The 15,920-nt window shown below is 47.7% G+C and overlaps 1 protein-coding gene across 2 annotated transcripts in view; it reads left to right on the top strand.

Moving 5' to 3' along the window:
- LOC137531629 (caveolin-3-like) overlaps nt 1-15,920 on the top strand; it is a 96,081-nt gene that overhangs the window by 19,948 nt on the left and 60,213 nt on the right. For both annotated transcript variants that reach the window (XR_011023688.1, XR_011023687.1), the window contains exon 3: nt 13,202-13,255. The gene's annotated coding sequence lies outside the window, so the exon portion shown is untranslated. The remainder of the gene's footprint in view (nt 1-13,201; nt 13,256-15,920) is intronic.

Genomic DNA, 15,920 nt, shown 5'->3' with positions numbered 1-15,920 from the left:
GCCTCAAAGCCCAGAGTCACACTGGAGCAGCTCTCCTGGCTGCTCTGAACAAACAGGTGGATCAGTGGCTGACCTCGCACCAACTGGAGATAGGCAAAGTGGTGTGTGACAATGGCAGCAATCTCATTTCGGCTTTGAGTTTGGGAAAGTTGACACATGTACCCTGCATGGCACATGTGCTCAATCTCATAATACAAAGATTTGTGTGCAAGTACCCAGGCTTACAGGAGGTCCTGAAGCAGTCGATGTTCGACCGCCTGCTACAACAGGAGAAAGCCATCAAAGAGTATCTGTACAACTACAGTGAAAGGACATGCTCTGCGGAGCTGGGGATGTTATGGCCGAAGTACTGGACACTCATGCATAATGCCTGAAGGCTCATGCGTCCGTTTGAGGAGGTGACAAACCTGGTGAGTCACAGTGAAGGTGCCATCAGCTACTTGATCTCATATGCTTTCTTCCTGGAGCATGCCGTGCGTAGAGTGGTGGATCAAGCTGTGGAGGAGTGTGACCAGGAACAGGAGGAGGAGGAAGAGTTTTTGGAAACATCACCTGCGGCATCATCAACACCTGTGGCATCACGGGAGGAGGAGTTGTCTGGGGAAGAGAAGTCAAATGAGGAAGGTGTTTTTTTTAGTTGAGGCGGCGGAAGAACAACCACAGCAGGCATCGCAGGGGGCTTGTGCTTCTCACCTTTCTCGTGGTATTGTTCATGGCTGGGGGGAGGAGGAGAACTTACCTGAGATCACTGAGGAAGAGCAAGAGGAGATGGCTAGTACGGCAGCATCCGACTTAGTGCAGATAGGGTCTTTCATGCTGTCCAGCCTGTTGAGGGACCCCCGTATAAAAAAAAACTTAAGGGGAATGACCATTACTAGGTGGCAACACTAGACCCTCAGTATAAGCACATCTCTGCCTGCAGGCCGCTTGACTGCCTTCTCCGCCACCACCAACAGGGTCCAGGACTCTAGGTGGATTGCTGAATTTTTAAGGCCGCTGATAATAGTTTTTCTGGTGCGTGTGCATGCCTGCCTAATTTTTCTGCCTTCGCTGCGGCTGCAACAACAAAACAAAAGGCATGTACATGTGTCAATTCCCCTTCGTGATCGTTACCTTGCCGCGGTAAAGGGGCTTGCGTATCACAATGAAGCAATTACCGGCTAAATGAGTGTGTTGGGGGGCAGACCTGACCCAAGAAGATAGATGAGGTCGTTGCTTCATTGTGGACAGACCAAATTCGATCAGCTGGACACTGTCACTGTTGTTCTGTCATTCAGCTATCTCAGCCCAACCATATGGGCTTGAAAACAACCATCACCTGCACTCTCACCACGGTGCGCACCAGTCCTGCATGGCCGTCACTACACAAACAGCTGTTTGCCGTGCGTTACCCAGTGAGTTTAGTCTGTTAGTGTGAAGCAGTACACTAATTACACTAACTGATTGATGTATACACATGCAAAATGTTTTAAAGCACTTTAGGCCTCCAATTTAGCAATAAAATGTGATTTCTGCCCTTAACCATTTTCGGACCGCAGTGATTGAGATCTACGCCCTGTTTTGGTGGGCTCCTGGCTGGCAGGGCGTAGATCTCAATCACTGTCCGCAGCGCGCATCCGCCGTTTCCGCCGCTACCCGCCGATCGCGCCGCTCGAACCCGACTATTCTCGCCGCATCTCACAGGCTCTGCCTGTCTCTATAACGGCAGAGTCATGTGAGCCGGTCAGGAGCCGATTTCATTGGCTCCTGACCTTGTCTTTCAATGTAAGCCGTTCCCATTGGCTTACATTGAAAAACAGGGTCAGGAGCCAATGAAAGCGGCTCCTGTCCTGCTCACATGACTCTGCCGTCATAGAGACGGTATAGTCTATGTCCTGAGGGTCTCGGCGAGCGGCGATGACGGCGGTTGCGGCGAGTATGTGCGGCGATCCGTCGGGATTTCGTCGGGATTGGACCAGCGGTCTCTGGTCTTTAAGTGCCCAGAGACCGCTGGTCCTTAAGTGGTTAAAGAGACTCCGTAACAAAAATTGCATCCTGTTTTTTATCATCCTACAAGTTCCAAAAGCTATTCTAATGTGTTCTGGCTAACTGCAACACTTTCTACTATCACAGTCTCTGTAATAAATCAATGTATCTTTCCCCTGTCAGACTTGTCGATCTGTGTCTGGAAGGCTGCCAAGTTCTTCAGTGTTGTGGTTCTGCTATGAACTCCCCCTTCTAGGCCCCTCTATGCACACTGCCTGTGTATTATTTAGATTAGGGCAGCTTCTCTCTTCTCTCTTATCTTTTACAAGCTGGATAAATCGTCCTCTGAGCTGGCTGGGCTTTCACATACTGAGGAATCACAAACAAGGGCAAAGCTGTTTGCAGGAAGAAAAGATCAGCCTGAGGGCTCGTTTCCACTATCGCGAATCCGCATGCGTCCAACGCATGCGGATTCGCACATGGTATACAAGTGAATGGGCCTGTTTCCACTGTTGCGTTGGTGATGTGCGGTTTTTTGTGCGGTGAAAAAACGCACAAAAGAGCCAACGAATTCGCCTGAGAGTGGAATGCATGCAAATCGCATGCAATGTATTTAACCATCTTAGCGGTATGGACGAGCTCAGCTCGTCCATTACCGCCAGAGGGTGCCGCTCAGGCCCTGCTGGGCCGATTTTGATGAAATAAAGTGCAGCACACGCAGCCGGCACTTAGCCAGCCGCGTGTGCTGCCTGATCGCCGCCGCTCTGCGGCGATCCGCCGCGAGCAGCGGCGAAAGAGGGTCCCCCCAGCCGCCTGAGCCCTGCGCAGCCGGAACAAATAGTTCCGGCCAGCGCTAAGGGCTGGATCGGAGGCGGCTGACGTCAGGACGTCGTCTGACGTCCATGACGTCACTCCGCTCGTCGCCATGGCGACGAAGTAAGTTACTTTTGGCCGCCGGAGGCGATCAGAAGAACGCCTCCGGAGCGCCCTCTAGTGGGCTTTCATGCAGCCAACTTTCAGTTGGCTGCATGAAATAGTTTTTTTTTTTTATTTAAAAAAAACCCTCCCGCAGCCGCCCTGGCGATCTTAATAGAACGCCAGGGTGGTTAATAGGGAAATCGCACGTGTTTTTTTACGCGATTACGCGTGCGAAATTGTGACAGAGGGTAATAGGAGATGTCCCCTAACGCACTGGTTTGTTTACTTTTGAGCGATTTTAACAATACAGATTCTCTTTAAACCCTGCTGTGCGTAAAATCTGGATTTTTCCCTGGGACTTTTGGCGTGTATGCCCTCTGCTATGCCCCCCCTACCGGTGTTAGACCCCTTGAAACATCTTTTCCATCACTTTTGTGGCCAGCATAAATGTTTGTAGTTTTCAAAGTTCGCCTCCCCATTGAAGTCTATGGCGGGTTCGAAAGTTTGCGCGTACCCGAACTTTTGCGGAAGTTCGCATTCGAGGTTTGTGAACCTAAAATCGGAGGTTAGAGCCATCTCTAATGGTGGTGGCAGCATCATGCTCTGGGGGTGCTTCTCTTCAGCAAGGACAGGGAAGCTGGTCAGAGTTGATAGAAAGATGGATGGAGCCAAATACAGGGCAATCTTGGAAGAAAACCTCTTGGAGTCTGCAAAAGACTTGAGACTAGGGCGGAGGTTCACCTTCCAGTAGGACAACGATCTTAAACATAAAGCCAGGGCAACAATGGAATGGTTTAAAACAAAACATATCCATGTGTTAGAATGGCCCAGTCAAAGTCCAGATCTAAATGCAATCGAGAATTTAAAAACTGCTGTTCACAAACGCTGTCCATCTAATCTGACTGAGCTGGAGCTGTTTTGCAAAGAAGAAAGGGCAAGGATTTCCGTCTCGAGATGTGCAAAGCTGGTAGAGACATACCCTAAAAGACTGGCAGCTGTAATTGCAGCAAAAGGTGGTTCTACAAAGTATTGACTCAGAGGGGCAGAATAATTACGCACACCCCACTTTGCAGTTTTTTTTTTTTTTTAATGTTTGGAATCGTGTATGATTTTCGTTCCACTTCTCACGCGTACACCACTTTGTGTTGGTCTTTCATGTGGAATTCCAATAAAATTGATTCATGTTTGTGGCAGTAATGTGACAAAATGTGGAAAACTTCAAGGGCCCGAATACTTTTGCAAACCACTGTACAAGAGCTATGACTGATGCATGGCTATTGTTGTGTTTGAGTTATTTCTGTTATTATTATTGGGCATATCTATGGTGCTTACATGAGGAACAGATATCTCTGAGCATTAATTACCGAGGGGGCTATTTGCAAATCATCCTACTTTATTCTCCACTTCTTAAAATATTCTTATTATTGCTTTCATAAAGATGAATGTATAAATAAATCATATTTTGACCACTTCTGATCAGTATTTACAGGCTATACGAGCTGAAAAAGGACAAAAGGCTTTCCTCACCTGGGGCTTCTTTCAGCCACTTGAAGTCTATCTGCCCCGTGCTGGCGTTCCATCATGCTTTAGGCTGCCTTTGTCTGTAAGATTGTGTCCTGCAGCTTGGTTGTAGTCTTCTGCACGGTCGGAACCCTACTGCTGACTTGCAGTTTTCTGCTCATGTGCAGGCAGACTGTGTGCATCTCGTGATCACAATCCCATGGCTAGGAGCACTCTGCGCTTGCATCGGGGGCAATGGCAGCTTTGAGCATGGCAGAACTTAAGCGTGGGACAGATACTTGAAGGGGCTGGAAGAAGCCTTTTGTATGCACTAAATCACAGCGCAGATGATCATTCTCTCCAGGCACAGAGCGGATCCCACCTTCAGCGATCCCTCCAGTAAATCCCCTGAAGACGGTGGAAAGCCGAAAATAGTCAGGACTAGAGCGGGCAAAGTTGTGCAGACCAGCACTGTGCTTAGTACCACAAGGGTGGGAAGCGTATATACCAGGAGAGGGTCCTAAGTGACCCAGGATCCTCTAGATCACATGTGTCAAACTCCAGGCCTGGAGGACCAGATCCATGCTAGTGTTTAGGATGGACTGAGAAAGAAAGGAATGTGTTCTACCTGATGGACCACACCTTTCATGATTCAGACTCATCAATTCATCTGAGCTGTATCAAAAATGTGTGAGGATCTCGGCCCTCGTAGGACCGGTTTGACATACCTGCTTTAGATGTAAGTGACTTTGCTGTATCACTGGCTGCCTTTTTATGGAATAAAGTTTGATCCTGATTTCATCTACTGAGAGCATCCCTCTGCTTCTTTGGTGCACCGAGTGCACACCACTAGGTCTTTGGATCTACTGGAGGGATCTCTGGAGGTGGTATGGATCCGCTCTGGGCCTGGAGATAATGATCATCAGGGCTGTAATTTACTGCATACTGTTTATCTGAGGAGAACAAGGATATATCCTATACACAGCAGCAGATAATCTATTGAAATTGGGGCGCCTCTACTGTACATCTATGGAAGAAGAAGACCTTTGTCCAATGGAATTGACTCCTGACCGGTTCACGGAGCTCTGCTGTCATATCGACGGCAGAGCAAGTGGGCTTCAGTGACGGGTCCGTGCGACGTGTTGTCGGTGATTTAATAACATAAGTACATTTCTTCCAGAGTAAAATGATCCATAAATGACTTTTCTCCTGTATGCTGTCACTTACGGTAGGTAGTAGAAATGTGACAGAATCGACAGGTTTTTGGGCAAGTCCATCTCCTCATGGGGGATTCTTAGCATGGCCTTAAAGGGAACCTAAACCCAACAAGGAAAAATGAGTTTCACTTACCTGGGGCTTTTACCAGCCCCATGCAGCCATCCTGTGCCCTCGACGTCACTCCTGGGTCCTCTGGTCCCCCGCCGCAAGCTAGTTTCATTTTTGTCAACTCTGAGTTGGCGGGCCGCCACGCGTATCATTGAACGCGTTAACCAGGACGCTATAGCGGGTGTCAACACGTATCTTTGTACGCGTTGACACCCGCTATAGCGTCCTGTTACCGCGGTAACACGTTCAATGATACGCGTGGCGGCCCGCCGACTCCCGAGTCGGCAAAAACAAAACTAGCTTGCGGCGGGGGACCAGAGGATCCAGCAGTGACGTCGAGGGAACAGGATGGCTGCAGGGGGCTGGTAAAAGCCCCAGGTAATTTAAACTAATTTTTCCTCGTTGGGTTTAGGTTCCCTTTAAATCTTTATAAAGACTCTACCTGAAAACTATTTATACAAAAATGCTGGCCAGCCTCCCTGCTGACTTCACCCTTTTTTGGCAGTTGGATGGAGCAACTGCCATTCGCTAAGTACTTTTGAAAAGAAAGAAACCCCTGAGAATCCCCCATGAGGAGATGGGCTACTCCAAAACCTGTCAGTTCTGTCAGATTTATGCAATCTGCTGCATAAATCTGTGTAAATAAGTGACAGCAACATAGGAGAAAAGTAATTTTATGATTTTTGCGATACTGGTCCTTTTAAGGGGCAAAAGACTGCTGGTACGCAAGTGGTTATAGAAAACCTCTCAGGTACAAAACGGATACTTACTTCGGTAGAAGGAAGCGCTGGGTCCTCAAGACGCTTCATTTGCTGTATAGGCAAACCCAGGATTTTCAAAGGGGGAATCCTGAAAGGTCTCCCTCAGCCACACACACCACAGTATAATATCATGGTAGGACATCATGCTGGGTACACATAATGCAATTTCCCGTTCAATTGACAAGATCTGACAATTATTTCCTAAATGTCAAATCTCCTCACAATCGACAACGATATCGATCAGGAGCAGTTTGGATACAGATAATGACAGCCGACATTGTTAATGTAGGGGGAAGGGAAGTAATCACATAGCAGAGCTCAGGGCTGTGCTCATACCTGCTCTGTTATGCCAAGTACACACCATACAATTTTCTGGCAGATTTACCTGCCAGATCGATTATTTCCAACATTTCCATTCTGAATTTCGATCGAAATTTAAATTTCGTTTTGTATAATTTTTTTTGATCATTTTTTAGATCGATTTTCATTCAGTTTTATGAAAAATGTATTAAAAAACAGATCGAAAAACCGATTAAAAAATTATCGCAAAATTCAGTTTGGACATGTTGGAAATAATCTGGCAGGTAAATCTGACAGAAAATTGTATGGTGTGTACCTAGCATTAGGTTACCCATGCTCTACACATACTGCTGCTCCATTCAAGTAAACTGTAGCAGAGAAAGAAAGCGGGCAGCAGGGCAGTGCTATGAGCTGCAGGATACCTGCAGATATTCTGGTGTCTCAACTTGTGTCTGTCCCCAGAAACTGCACCGGCCCTGGTCTGAGGGGGGATTCTGGGCAGCTGTAATCCCTCCTGCGTTTGCCTATGACGCAGTACCCGTGCTATTGTGAAGCTGCAGTCGAATCGCTATAGCTGTGACATGCTTGGCTATAGGGATGCGGTCTGCGGAAAACTTCAGCCAACACCATTTTTTTTTCTGGGGGTTGGGAGACGGCGCACAATTTGGGATGCAACCTATTGATTTCTGAAATCACTTGCGGAAAATGTCCGTGGTTCACGGCTAGTGGAAATAGTCCAGCTATGCTGTGTAATATCTATTTGTCATACTGTGTTTTGACAGTACTGACAGTAAACTGTGTAGATGGATATACTCCGTGTACAGGTGGATGGTGTCTGCAGGTCTGTCCAGAGTGACAGGTGTTGTGTATTGTTAACAGGTGGAAAACACTGATGTGTGTCCTCACATTACATTTCTCCCCCTTGTCACTTTAAGATGGCCATACACACATAGATTGCAACCCAATGTGACAGTCAGATTGATTCCTCTCTGATCTGAATCTGATTAAAGACTTTCACAATGTATATACAATATAATTTCCTGTCAAATCAGTGAGTCGATTCCATAATTTACGGTGTGTCGATAGAGAACGGGATCAATTTTGTGCAGTACTCATCTGAAAATCAATCCCGTTCTCAATTGGGAGCAGATCGGACATGGCGTAAATGATAAATTTTGCCCAACGATGTGAAATTGCATTGTGTGTGCCAGCCTTTAGGTGCAGTGGAATGTTATGGGCCATTGATCGACCACCACTTATCCGCCTTCCCTGATCAAGTAAGATTTTCAGTCCAATCGTAATTTCAATACTTTTTTTTACCAAATATTGGTAGAGATTACAATTGATACAGCATGTTGTACTACAGATTTTTGGATAATGATTTTGGATTGATGAGGAAAATCTGTGTATATGGCCTGCTTCATTGATAACTTTTAACACTTAATAGAAGACCTAGGCCTATTACAATAATGGGCGCTACGCACCTCGCTCCCTCCCATCATCACCGCAGCATCACCCGCATGGTCAGCGCGCACACGACCACAAAGCTTGTACGCCTGCATGTCGCAACGGGGGAGAGACGCCAAAATGTGCGCGCACATACGCCTATCCCCCTGCACCAGTCCTCCTGTGCTGTCCAAAGTCAAACTATGTGCCGCGCGTGCCCGCTGGCCTAAACACAGGGACACAGGAGAATGAAGGGACACAGTGATTATTATATAGGAAGAGGCCAGTCACATCTTGTTTATCACCTACTCAGTGAAGTGATAGTTTTATTTAGGTTGGGGCAGGTACACTTGCACGATTACAGACTCAATCTCAGGCTGACACTTCAGGGCTGAATGCTGTACAGACCTATCGCTAGCCTATAGGCTAGGAAGGCGTCTGTTAATATGAAGTGCGTGGGGATGATAGGACGACAGATAATAGAGAGGGGACAGGTGGAAAACAGTCGGGCATAGCTTAGGTCTCATTACAGCTAAAGATACAATGTAAAAACAAAATAAAAGTCTGCGCTTATGGAATACAGTATCACTACATGGAGCGCACTGGTAAATGGCAGTCTGTAAATAGCCTATCGATCAATATGCGTAAAAAGTTCAGAAGCGCTCACAGCTCAACACAACACAAAGTTCAGTCTATCAGAAAGTCACCATCCAGAAGTTCAAAACAACCGACTGGGTCTCCCAGGGCTGTAACCAATTCCTTGGTAGCTTGGCCAACACGTCACATAAAATATAAAGAGAAAGGGCACATAGCGTAATCCAATACTCATATATTGCCCATCACCATTCAAAGTGAATTTGAATACCACCTCGTGCAGGATCACACTCCCCCCAATGCTCCCGCACTCACCCAGTCAGCCTCCAACTAATCCGAATGTCTGGATATAAGGCATAAACAGGGGATGTGGCAAATCTCACTTCCATTCACAGGATGATCTAAAACTTAAAAAGCGCCAGATAGTGTAAAACCTTTTTAATTCCTTTAAAACACAAGAGTATTGCACTCACAAGCGTAGTTGGTCATAACGCGTATAGTACATGCGTAGTCCGCGGTCCCGGGTAGCCGCTCACACACACGCCGCCTCAGACCCTCACGACCTGCTGCTTGACCAACCACGCTTGTGAGTGCAATACTCTTGTGTTTTAAAGGAATTAAAAAGCGCCAAATAGTGTAAAACCTTTTAATTCCTTTAAAACACAAGTATCTGATGGTGTCCATGGAGCCGCTCTCCAGTTGGGTGAAAAGCAGAGGCGGATTGCCGCCTCTCCTCGCCCCTCTCACTCTTCCTTCATAAAGGGGGGGGAGAGGCGGAGATCCGATCGTCGATTGATGTCAGGAGAGGCAGAGCTACAGCAGAAAGCTCTGCCTCTCAGCGCAGCAAAATCCATGACCAAGTTGGTCGTGGATGTTTGCCTGGTGAATTAGGGGGTCTAAACCCCTCGTTTTGTGGTGGGGATGCGGCGGTTTACTTGTGCTGAGACTACTGAAGCGAATAATAAGGTAAAAAGGGCAAAATGTATTCGCTTCAGTGTCTCTTTAAAGTGTACCACCAACTAGTGTTGTTTAAAAGAAAATAAATATGGCAGCTTCCGGAGGTCTCACACCATTCCATTCCATTTAAAGAGAGTCTGAAGCGAGAATAAATCTCGCTTCAGACCTCATAAATAGCAGGGGCATGTGTGCCCCTGCTAAAACGCCGCTATAGCGCGGCTTAACGGGGGTCCCTTCACCCCCAAATCCCCCTCGATACACCGGGGGAGCGCTTCCTGGTTGGGGCAGGGCTAACCGCCGCAGCCCTGCCCCACGCGCGTCTGTCAGCGCGTATCTCCGCCTCTCCCCCGCCCCTCTCAGTCTTCCTTCACTGAGAGGGGCGGGGGAGAGGCGGCGATGCGCCGCTGACAGACGCGACTGGAGGCAGGGCTGCAGCCGTTAGCCCTGCCTCCAGGAAGAGACAGCCAGCGACTTTTTTACGACACACTTTTGCGGGGGGTGGGTTGGGGGTGAAGGGACCCCCGTTTAGCCGCGGGATAGCGGCGTTTTAGCAGGGGCACACGTGCCCCTGCTATTTATGAGCTCTGAAGCGAGATTTATTCTCGCTTCAGAGTCTCTTTAAAGAGGCCAAAAAAGCCCTCTTTCAAAAACAATGCTAAATGTAATTTTACCTTCTTAACTGCTTGCCGTCCGCGTCACGCCCAGGACCGCCACTCGGCGTAAAGTCCTGGGGCTTTGTTTTGCAGGAGATCACGCACACGCTGCGCGTACATCTCCGCTTGATAGGCGGAGACGCTCAGAGACAGAGGGCGAAACCGCCGTCTATTTACCGTGTGCAGAGCTACGATCTACGGCTGCCCCCTCCAGAGTCTCGGCGGTGATCCGCTGTCAAAGGCTGAAGCCTATGACAGCTGATCACAGTGTTTGGCTGGTGGAAGAAGGGAGGGTGGGGATGGGATAAAATTCACAAAAAATTTGTGAAATGTATTAAAATTGTAGAAAAATAAACAAACATCCCAACAGGGATGAGAGCTCTGCTGGTGGGGAGAAAAGGGGGAAGGGGATCACTTGTGTGCTGTGTTGTGTGGCCCTGCAGCTTGGCCTTAAAGCTGCAGTGGCCTATTTTACAAAAAATGGGGGGGGGGGAGGGGGCGGTAAAGCATGTGGTCCTGAAGTGGTTAAAACAAGTTATTTGTGATAATTAAGCTGTGGTACATCACTCCTGAATATGCAAATCATCTCTTTATGCCCTTGAGAGCAAAGCTGCACATCCAAAACTGCTGGTGTATATTGAGCCTGTAGCTAATACATTTTACAGAGCCACACCAATTCAACAAATATACATACAGCCTGTTTCGGACTTATTGGTCATCATCAGTGTATGGTATGAATTGATATGGCTCTATGGAATAGGGCTATGGGCGGGGCTCCCAAACGAGAATTCTAGCTAAACATTCCACTGAGGCACATTCGAGCTTTGGGAGTGAAAAAGCCAGTGCTTAAATGATACATCCGGCAATCTGAAAAAATGAGGGCTCGTTCACATTGCGCTCTGTTGGCTTTTAGCATTTTTTGAGGTTTTTTTTCTCCTCCCGGCGCTCGGGTGGGTGCAGCGGTTTTCGTAAAACGCTTCAATAAGTGCTTTTTAAGTGCGATTGCGTTTTTTACTCCCTGATGCAAGTCAGGAAGTGAACTCTTTGACCCGGGAAAGAATAAATACAAATTCTTAAACGCGATTTTGTGAGCGTTTTGCGTTTTTCCTATACGTTCCATTGAGGCAAAATCGCCTCAAAAATGGTCCGCGCACCCCTTTGCTGAACACACAGTGCATGAACTTGCTCATAGACATTCATTGCACACGCATTTTGTGGTCGATTTTACAAATCGCCTGCGCTTGAAAAAAGGCCAAAAATGCCTCTAGTGTGAACGAGCCCTTGCGACCTGTTCACACTAGAAGCGCTTTTTTGAGCGTTTTGCAATTGATTAGCGTTTTTAAAATCACTCCCATTCACTTTTATTACAATTGCGGTAAAAACAGCCGCAATTTTGCGATCGCGTAAGTGAAAATCGCAGTGATTTTTTTTCCGCAATATTTACCTCGATTTTCATAAAAGTGAATGGGAGCGATTTTAAAAACCGCTATTCATTTGCAAAACACTCAGAAAAGCGCTTCTAGTGTGAATAAAAAAGATGTGTCTAGCGCTGCAATAGACTGTCCACACCGCCTATGGTATCTGATGGTGTCCATGGAGCCGCTCTCCAGTTGGGTGAAAAGCAAAAAGCGATCTAAGAAAGATACATAGAGCGCTCCATAGTGTAAAACCATAAGGAAGTTTAATATGCGCAGGTTAAAATTGTACTTACAAGATAAAAGATGCAATAAGACTCATAGATAGCCTGCAGACACTTCTGTCCCTCCTGTACGTGTTTTAGCATCCCTGCCTTCGTCAGATCACCGAAACGCGTTATCACGCTAGAGGCACGTTGTGACAGCAGACACGCCCCCCACCAGTGAGAGGACACTCCAGTACATCGGATGCCACGCTGCTGGCCACAGCCTGGCGGTGCCCATGCTACAGAAGGGACAGAAGTGTCTGCAGGCTATCTATGAGCCTTATTGCATCTTTTATCTTGTAAGTACAATTTTAACCTGCGCATATTAAACTTCTTTATGGTTTTACACTATGGAGCGCTCTATGTATCTTTCTTAGATCGCTTTTTGCTTCTAGTGTGAATGGGCCCTCAAAGTTTCACTCACTTGGTGCGTCTTCCGGCCCCTAGAAGTCTATTAGGTCTCACGGTGCAGTTCCTCTCTGACCCAGGCATCGCTCTCCCCTCTGTAAGATCAAAACCCACAGCTGGGTCGGGATTTTCTGCGCATGCGCGGGCATGCCTTTTGTGATTGCGCCATGTTAAGGCGGACTTGTAAGATCGAGACTCAGCATTGCGCTGGCGGCCTGCCGTGTGTCTCTCGTGATCATGCCCCTGTCGCCGGAAGCACTCTGCACTTGCGCAGTTCAGAAAGTATTGAACTGCGCAAGCGCAGACCACTCCTAGTTCCGGAAGTGCAATCACAAGAGGCACGCCCGCGCATGCACAGAAAATACCGACCCAGCCGTGGGTCACGATCTTACAGAAGGGAGAGCGGAGGCCTGGCTCACAGCGGAACTGCACTGTGGGACCTAACCGGCTTCTAGGGGCTGAAAGAAGCCTCAGATGAGTGAAACCTTTACTTTTCACTGTATAAGGACCTTACAAACCTGCCCTGCAGTCTTTGAATAAAACACTCTCTACAAAGCACTGTAGGGAACCACGTTCTATCTGAGTCACAGTGCTATGCAGTGCTAGCTTATTTTAGCTATAGCAGAACATTATTATGATGAAAAGGCCCTCACAAAAAGTATTGTTATAATTTTGGTATATCTTCATTGCAGGTGACTTCACCACATACTTGCAGCGCGTGAACAGATAGAGATGCATTGCCTTTGGTGAGTCCCTTCGTTTGAGTCTTCCTTTACTCCGTTTGTGACAGTTATATATATTTCTCCATTAGGGGGCGACAGAATCCTAGGGAAGAAATGTTCTGTTGTTCTTGAGACATAAGTCACCCACTGCATAAACCACGTTAAAGCGTACGTGAACTCAGAACTTCCTCTCTGCTCTAAAAGATAAGCAGCAGCATAGCTCCCAACTGTCACTCTTTTGGAGGGACAGTCCCTCTTTGGGGCGTACGAGAGGAATCGGCGACTGGTGGGCGCAGGATACAGCCGGTATATGGCTGATTCTGCTGCTGCACAAGTCCCGGCCATGTTAAATACTATTCCCCCTCCAGGCCACCATGAATGGTGGGGAATGCAATAATCTGGCTTCCAGCAATTGCTGGAAGCTGAATTATTGTGTTTTAAAAGTAACTTCAGCTCAGTCTTCTGACGGCGCCGAAGTTACTCCCTGTGCGCTGCGCCAAAGTCTCCTGCGCTGGATTCACTGTGTTCCTCTTTGGGAGCTCTGTCCCTCTTTCCTCTTCATTTGTCCTTATCTCAGGGCTTTGTCAATCTTTCTATGTAAATATATATTTTTCTCTACTAAAAATCGGTTTCATTGACTCTAAACTTCATTCCCATCCTTTAAAGAGACTCTGAAGTGAATAACATTTGCCATTTTTACCTTGTATTTCGCTTCAGAAGTCTCAGCAGAGGTAAACCGCCGCAAAACGAGGGCTTTAGACCCCCAAATATCTGGGCAGCGCTTCCTGAAAGAGGCAGAGCTTTCTGCGGTAGCTCTGAATCTACTGATGTCAATTGCTGCCTCTCCCCGCCCCTCTCAGTCTTCCTTTTAAGAGAAGGGCGGGGAGAGGCGGAGATCCGCACGGCGATTGACATCAGGAGAGGCAGAGCTACAGCTCAAAGCTCTGCCTCTCAGGGCAGAACAATCCACGACCAAGATAATCGTGGGTGTTTGCCCCGGGATTTGGGGGGTGTCTAAACCCCTCGTTTTGCGGCGGGGATGCAGCGGTTTACCTCTGCTGAGACTTCTGAAGTGAAATACAAGGTAAAAATGGCAAATTTTTTTCGCTTCAGAGTCTCTTTAAATTGATATATTACTAATTTTAAAATGTTAATATAAAGGAAATTGAACCAGGATGGAAAGCACCAGTGTGGTTTGAATTATAAAACAACATATTTTTGTTATGAAATCTTTATGGTATGCGTGATTAGGGGTGTGACCGGGGCGTGATCAGGGGTGTGGAAGGGCGTGGCTTAAAGAGAACCCGAGGTGGGATTCAATTATGTTAGTGGGGCACAGAGGCTGATTGTGGACACTAACACCAGCCTCTGTTGCCCAGTGGTGTGCCTCCAGGACCCCCCTGCGCGCCGCTATACCCCCCCGCAGTGCTACCGACACACAGCGTGTCGGCAGCACAATGTTTACCTATGCCTGTCTGTTAGCGCCGCTCCCCCCGCCTCCTCCGTATCGGCGCTACCCGCCCGCGTCACTTCCCTCCAATCAGCGGGAGGGAAGGGACACAGGCGGGTAGCGCCGATACAGAGGAGGCTGGGGAGCGGCGCTAACAGACAGGCATAGGTAAACATTGTGCTGGCGACATGCTGTGTGTCGCTAGTACTGCGGAGGGTATAGCGGCGCGCCCCTCTTTCTCATCTCAAAAAGTTGGAAGGTATGGCAACAGCATACTAACATTTAAAGAAAAACATTTCTTTATTACAGCTGATACAAATCTTGCAATAAATCTGCAGTGTGTCTACTTCCTGCTTTTATAGAAGCATATTGTTAACGTCCTGTGTTTACCAATTAGCTGCTCTGCCGTTGCAGCCAAGTGACACAGCTGTGAGATCAAATCACAACTTGTGATCAGTCACAGAAGAGGGGGAATTAGAGATTCTAAACTCTCTAAATACATACAAGGTGAATTTCTCTATGCTTTCCTTCTGTTCTGTGACAGAGTTCAGGTCCACTTTAAAGAGAACCTGAAGAGAGAGGGATATGGAGGTTGACATATTTATTTCCATTTAAACAATGCACATTGCATGGCTGTCCTGCTAATTCTCTGCCTCTAATACTTTTAGCCATAGAACCCTGAATAAGCATGCAGATCAGGTGAAGTCTGAAAAGATTTGCTGCATGTTTTAGGTTTGTGATTCAGACACTACTCATGCCAGATGATCAGCAGGACTGCCAAGTAATTGGTATTGTTTAAAAGGAATTAAAAAACAGCCTCCATAATCATCTTACTTCAGGGATCCTTTCAGATTGTCAGCTGCACGTTTTTGCTGCCAGTCCAAATGGCAGCATTTAATAATTCCAGTTGCATTATTTGTATAGCACGGTTTTCCTGTTGGACTCAGAGCGCTTGCGAGGCAGCCACTAGAGTGCATTAGCAGTGTTAGCATGGGCGTAGGGGTCACCGTCGCGACCGGGCCCAGCTCCTGAAGGGGCCGGGGGGGCCCGGGGGCAGAGGCGTCCCAGCCACCAGGCAAGGTCAAACGGTGGCCAGGAGCACAGGGTGGGGGGGGGGGGGGGGGTGCCAATGTTCCCCCGCCAGACTGTGCAACCCCTGTGGTGAACTGGCCGTGGCATCTAATAGACGCCGCGCCAGTTCATCCCCGCAGCTCACTGCTCCAGCCTACATAGTCTTCC

This window comes from Hyperolius riggenbachi, chromosome 9 (genome assembly GCF_040937935.1).
Source record: "Hyperolius riggenbachi isolate aHypRig1 chromosome 9, aHypRig1.pri, whole genome shotgun sequence".
Classification (NCBI taxonomy): domain Eukaryota; kingdom Metazoa; phylum Chordata; class Amphibia; order Anura; family Hyperoliidae; genus Hyperolius; species Hyperolius riggenbachi.
The sequence above is the reverse complement of the archived record's forward strand: the minus strand, read 5'-3'. Positions and strand labels throughout refer to the sequence as shown.